Here is a 7,500-nt window from a genome sequence, read left to right as displayed (position 1 = left end):
TCTAGTCAGGGTTTATTGACTGGATTTATATATTACCGGAAAATGACATTAAACAAGGCTTACGTGATGTGTAAGGACAATTATTAAAACTCACGGGAAATGACATCATTAAATATAAAAAGAGGAAAAGGAGAATAATACATGATAACACAAAGATAAAAGCAACAAAAGGAAAAATTAAAAGGTCTAGCTAAAAATAACATTACATTTGCATCTATTCGTGTTAAGGCCGTGCAGGCTCACAGTGTTTTTTCCTCTGTGTTACTATGAGGGGAATGCACGGCCGCAGGAGCTTTTGACTGGAGCATTCCGACAGAGTAGGTGTGCAGTCACGTTCGAGCGTATTGAGGATCATGTGATCCTCCGCGTGGACCACTGGTCAGGAAGTGTCAGTGAAACCGCCTAGTTGGGGGGGATAACTACAAAAGGGTTTATAATAGGTCGCGATGTTCAGTTAAAAGCGGTCTAAATGACGACGTTTGGTCGCTTCCGATGTACTGAAGATTACATTTAGTGCACTGAATCATGTAAATTACATTAGGGGTTTCACAAGTAATATGTGATTTGATTTTAAAGGTTTGTCCAGTACTATAAAAAGTATATTGATTACGGCCATCCTCAATAAAAGGACAGGCGGTGCAACTAGTTTTATTGCACCGAAACGAGCCGGATGGAGACCCAGATTGGTCGGTGTTAGTAGGTTCCGGCAATTTAGCTCTAACTAGAATGTCACTAATGTTTTTACAACGCCGGTAGGCTACTAAAGGGAGATTAGTAAAAACATTTTTACAGCGACCAGATGAATAAAGCACGTTAGAGTGTTTGTGAATTATACGGGATATGTTAGGTAAAGCGGGGTTATAGGTAATGACGAACGGAACAGTATCTGTCTGTTGTTTAGGTTTGGGTTTAAGAGCGTCGTTCCGGGAAATGTCAGAAGCACGTCGTATCTGGGTTTTAAGGAAATTAAGTTCGTAACCTCGGTTGACGAGGTAGTCCATAAGTTCCTTACAGCGTTGTTTGTAAGTGTCATTGTCGGAGCATATGCGTCGAAGGCGAAGTGCAAGGCTATATGGAATGGAACGTTTAGTGTGGGTGGGGTGGCATGAGGAGATGAGTAAATATTGATGTTTGTCAGTGGGTTTAGTGTAAAGGTCGGTTTCTATGAGACCATCCTTGAGTGAGACCATCACATCAAGGAATGAAATATTTGTGAGGGAATGCGAACAAGTGAATTTTTAATGTGGGATGAAGGTTATTGAGATAATCGACAAATACTTTCAGTTTATCTGAACCTTCAGTCCAAATAACGAAAAATATCGTCCAGAAATCTGAGCCATGTATGAGGTAGATACAGTGCGTTAGTGAGCGCGTCCTGTTCGAATCTCTAAAATTTTAAAATTTAACAAATCTGTAAGTCAGTTTTTTTCAAAAAATAAGTTTTTTTTGAAATGTGTCTCTCATTTTTTTTTTCACCTACGGATGTTTTTTGAATTTGAAAGGCAAACGGTTTTAAATTAATCTAAGCTAACTTGCAAAAAATGAAAAAGGCCACCGTCCAGAAGCAGAGATATAAACGCGTGAAGTTGCAAATCAGCAAAATGAGGGGTTACAAGATTAGCATTTACGCATGCGTCACCGGCTCATTCGAGACGCGCGCGAGTGGCGCTACACAGGCCAACACAAACGGATTTAAGTGACCATTAAACCGTTTGTGAAGAATTTTCGTAGTTTTTCGTGTATAGGAGATGTCTATTAATATTCCTTATATATAGGAATCAGGAGAAAAAATGAGCGAAATTAGTGGTATTTGTTTATTTGACCCTTTTGAATCATAAGCTGACGCGAGCAGCGTATGAATTGCGAGTGTGGCTTAACGCGCGCGCGCGCTCGGATGAAAAACCCTAATTTTGTCAACACGGACGGCGACCGGAAGAGATTTTGCAAAGAAATTGACGTCACATGTCACAGACGTCAAGTCACAAACCTCAAGTTTGGCGTCAGTGTTGGTGAAAAACAAAACTGCTTTTTTGGTTGATTTTTTTTGTTATTTTCCTGCTAATCCTGGACAATCCACTTTCTAATTCCTATTATTTATGAAAGAAACTCTTCTTTGTCAGTTCTACCGGCTGATGAACGACAGCACTGCAGACGCCGAGACTCAGTCTTGCCAAAAAACCTAGAGTAAGTCATTTTTGAAAAATATTTGTTTTTTCTTGATATATCCTTCTTGTATGTGCTTGTGTTTTTTTTCTCTGTGGTCTTAAATTTTTTAATGCGCTGGGTAATCTAAGACACCGTTCCCCAGAAAGACCATGTAAGTATCGATAAATAAGTAAGTAACTTTATTTCAACTCGGGTTGATGAGATTGGCTGATTAGGCCCCTAGCAAATACATGCTAATAAGCCGAGAAAAGTGAAAAAAATAAATAAAAAATGTGTATGTATAATATACATACATAAATGATCAATTTAATAACGAACATTATACCATATTGCGTAAACAATCCTAACTCTTAAAATTGATTACACTGAATCATAGAAATCTGTACATTACAGATTAGTTGAATTTTGGCTTCGTTGAAATTTAATTTATCCGGTAAAGAAATTCCACACTTTGGCACCAATAAAAGTTGTAGATTCTAGGCCAAAGTTTGAAGTTTTCTTACGTGGGACAACTAGCTTGTTGGTGCCTCGCAAGCACTTCACATATTACGTACGACTTAAGCTCCCTTATTATATCCCGGTAACATACCGTTAATAGCTTTAAAAATTAATATGGCAATGTAAATGACCGTCAAATTTAATTTCTTTTTTTGCAACACTTCATTTTTATCTGTCATTTGCTTTCCTTTACAGAAATGTACCAAAATCGATGGGACAAATTAGCTAACACTGGCAGATATGGACTTTGCTTTTCATTCAGAATCATTTCAGTATTATCGATCGTAACTAGATGGAGAATTTCAAGCTGTGTTCTCTTCCAATAAAACAATAAGTTCATCCTCTGAAATCAATCTTTGATTGTAGCTTTGAAAAAGCATATCTCTTGTCTTTCTTGAAGAAGCCATGATTCAGTATTAATAAGAAAGAAGACAAAGAATCAAAACTGCTGTACACTATGCCTAGGGATCACTTGTAAAATTGCATGACGCGGCATGCTTTAACGCAAACAAGTCAGTCACAGACGCCGGTCTCGACCCAGTTTTCACTCGGCTACTTGGCATCCGTGTTTGCACCCACCCACCGTGTTGACAAAAACGTCTCGTCTCTAATATGCTCAAAATAAGCTCACGAAAGAAGATTCACAATGCGCATGACAGTAAAGTCGCTCCTCACTGCACTCGTCGCTGCATCCAATGTATCAACCAACCTCGTTCCCAGGGTCTCTTTGAAAGCCGAGTAGACCCTGGGAATGGTTGAGGTATCAACTGTACGGTAAACATGGCCGACGTGCCTTTTTGCACCAAAAGGCGGTAATGACAAAGAAGAAGTTGAAATGCAGGTTACAAAGAATTAGTGTTATGTTGCTCAATGGCCAGTTTACTCGCCATTACATTTCTGCTCTTTAAAAAAGTGTGCAACTTCGACAGGTGGGTGCAAAACTGTAAATAGTCTGTTCCAGAAATATTATGCACTGTTTGTTTGACATTTTATGATCGCTTTCCATTACAGTACATTGCGCCATTGTTACCTTGGTTCCAAACGACCTATTTATCACAAAAAATGGAAGTATGTGTATTATTATTATTATTATATATTATTATTATTATTATTATTACATTATTATCCCTCCAATAATAATAAATTAATGTAATCCTACTTGAAGATTTGTGGTGTTAATATTGATTGTTTTGGTCCCACAGTTCTTAAGAAATTCTTTTTGTTGCTAAGGGCCTCTTCTTCCATCATGTCACATTGTACAATCTACAGGCATTGTGTTCTTGGAAAATAATCCTCAGATCCAAATTTGTTTAATTGGAGTTAGTTACTGTTACATGTACAGGTACTAAGCACACTCTACATTTTTTTTTTGTTTTTACTAGGTTCCAACATAGGAACACATGTTTTACCATGAAAAAAAACTTCTGGCACAGGTACTTTTTTGTGTTTCTTTTTATCCTAACTTTTGATTATTATTATTACGTGTAGTACCTTGCCTGAACTGAGAAACGTTTAGTGTTTTCCAAGTGTGTTAAACCTCGATTATCCGGACTCATTGGGACTAGACGAAATAGTCCGAATAATCGAGGGTCTGGATAATCGAGAATATGAATATTAATGAGCAACAAAAACTGATTACATTAAGAAGTGACATTTAATCATGAAACAAAACATTTGCAAATCGTTTTGGAAAACAATATGGTCTACATCTTCACTGTCCGTTCGGGAAACGTCATGATCTTTTCCTTACTCTTGCGGATATCAGAGATCTGCCGTTTACTAATGCTATATTCAGCTGACAAATTGGTTCCTTTTTCTTCTTTCTCTAATCGCAAAATTATAGCCTGTTTATCTTTTATCGAAAGAAACGGATCGCTTACGCTTCAAGGACATGATGATCGTGAATAAACATTCGTGACGTAGTGTAGCTTGTTTGCCGAACGAGCTAATAGAGCATAAAATTTCACTTAGCAACAAAGCAACTCTAAGCCAATCAGAACTCATTCAAAAGTTCTGCATTAGTTACGACGTGTGCGGTCGCTGCTTTATTTTGCTTTTTGAAAGCGAAACACAACTTGCCTCGCCTTTACTTCACTTTTCAATGCTGTGGTTTTTAAAAAGAATATGGCTACCGATATTGATCATGAGTAATAAATATTCATGACAAAATTAGGACCAGAGAAAAAGTCCGTATAATCGAAAATCTGGATAATCAAGGTCCGGATAATTGAGGTTTGACTGTAGTATAAAGTGACTGAGAGCATTGATACTCCTTCCTGGATGGGATGGTAACGACCGGCCCCGTCTGACCTTGTAGCTCAGTCGTTAGAGCGGTGGTGATCTAACCCAAAGGTTGTGAGTTAAATTTCCACACTAGTCAGAGTTTTCTCTGTCCTTGTGTGGGCTCATTTCCATTAGTAGGGCTAATTCTCATATGGTTTACATGGGTAGAAAATAGCACTTCACATCATCCTCTCATGGTTAATTCTGTTGAAATATAAGTGCTACACACAGCTCTAATGTTTGCATAAACGTAACCTCTTGTACTTGTACTAACCCTATGATAGCCTACCATCCCATCCAGGAAGGAGTATCAATGCTCTCAGTCACTTTATACTACAGTCAAACCTCAATTATCCGGACCTTGATTATCCAGATTTTTCGATTATACGGACTTTTTCTCTGGTCCTAATTTTGTCATGAATATTTATTACTCATGATCAATATCCGTAGCCATATTCTTTTTAAAACCACAGCATTGAAAAGTGAAGTAAAGGCAAGTTTGTTTCGCTTTCAAAAAGCAAAATAAAGCAGCGACCGCACACGTCGTAACTAATGCAGAACTTTTGAATGAGTTCTGATTGGCTTAGAGTTACTTTGTTGCTAAGTGAAATTTTATGCTCTATTAGCTCGTTCGGCAAACAAGCTACACTACGTCACCAATGTTTATTCACGATCATCATGTCCTTGCGGCGTAAGCGATCCGTTCTTTCAATAAAAGATAAACAGGTCTATAATTTTGCGATTAGAGAGAGAAGAAAAAGGAACCAATTTATCAGCTGAATATAGCATTAGTAAACGGCAGATCTCTGATATCCGCAAGAGTAAGGAAAAGATCATGACGTTTCCCGAACGGACAGTGAAGATGTAGACCATATTGTTTTCCAAACGATTGCAAATGTTTTGTTTCATGATTAAATGTCACTTTCTTAATGTAATCAGTTTTTGTTGCTCATTAATGTTCATATTCTCGATTATCCAGACCCTCGATTATTCGGACTATTTTGTCCAGTCGCAATGAGTCCGGATAATCGAGACTGTACTTGGAAAACACTTTAAACTCTAAACGTTCTCAGTTCAGGCAAGGTACTACACGTAATAATAATAATCAAAAGTTAGGATAAAAAGAAACAAGTACCTGTGCCAGAAGTTTTTTCATGGTAAACATGTGTTCCTATGTTGGAACCTAAAAAAAAAAAAAAAAAAAATGTAGAGTGCTTAGTACCTGTGTACATGTAACAGTAACTAACTCCAAATTTAAACAAATTTGGATCTGAGGATTATTTTCCAAGAACACAATGCCTGTAGATTGTACAATGTGACATAATGGAAGAAGAGGCCCTTAGCAACAAAAAGAATTTCTTAAGAACTGTGGGACCAAAACAATCAATACTAACACCACAATCTTTAAGTAGGATTACATTAATTTATTATTATTGGAGGGATAATAATAATAATAATAATAATAATAATAAATAATAATAATAATATAATACATACTTCATACTTTTTTTTTTTGTGATAAATAGGTCGTTTGGAACCAAGGTAACAATGGCGCAATGTACTGTAATGGAAGCGATCATAAAATGTCAAACAAACAGTGCATAATATTTCTGAACAGACCATTTTACAGTTTTGCACCCACCTGTCGAAGTTGCACACTTTTTTAAAGAGCAGAAATGTTAATGGCCGAGTAAACTGGCCATTCTGAGCAACATAACACTAATTCTTTGTAACCTGCATTTCAACTTCTTCTTTGTCATTACCGCCTTTTGGTGCAAAAGGCACGTCGGCCATGTTTACACAGTTGATACACCTCGTTCCCAGGGTCTACTCGGCTTTCAAGAGACCCTGGGAACGAGGTTGGTTGATACATTGGATGCAGCGATGGAGTGCAGTGATGGAGCGAATTTACTGTCATGCGCATTGTGATCTTCTTTCGTGAGCTTATTTTTGAGCCATTAGAGCACGAGACGTTTTTGTCAACACGGTGGGTGGGTGCAAACACGGATGCCAAGTAGCCGAGTAAAACTGGGTCGAGACCGGCGTCTGTGACTTGACTTGTTTGCGTTAACGGGGCGTTAAGCATGCCGCGTCAGTGATTTTACGGCATCCATAGTGTAATTGTACAGCAGTTTTGATTCTTTGTCTTCTTTCTTAATACTGAATCATGACTTCTTCAAGAAAGACAAGAGATATGCTTTTTCAAAGCTACAATCAAAGATTGATTTCAGAGGATGAACTTATTGTTTTATTGGAAGAGAACACAGCTTGAAATTCTCCATCTAGTTACGATCGATAATACTGAAATGATTCTGAATGTAAAGCAAAGTTCATATCTGCCAGTGTTCGCTAATTTTGTCCCATCGATTTGGTACATTTCTGTAAAGGAAAGCAAATGACAGATAAAAAAATGAAGTGTTGCAAAAAAAGAAATTAAATTTGACGGTCATTTTACATTGCCATATTAATTTTTAAAGCTATTAACGGTATGTTACCGGGATATAATTAGGGACTTGTTAAGTCGTACGTTTTTGAGACGTGAAGTGCAACCGG

This window comes from Montipora capricornis, chromosome 14 (genome assembly GCF_036669925.1).
Source record: "Montipora capricornis isolate CH-2021 chromosome 14, ASM3666992v2, whole genome shotgun sequence".
NCBI classification, from domain to species: Eukaryota; Metazoa; Cnidaria; class Anthozoa; order Scleractinia; family Acroporidae; genus Montipora; species Montipora capricornis.
This window is presented reverse-complemented; position numbering follows the sequence as displayed.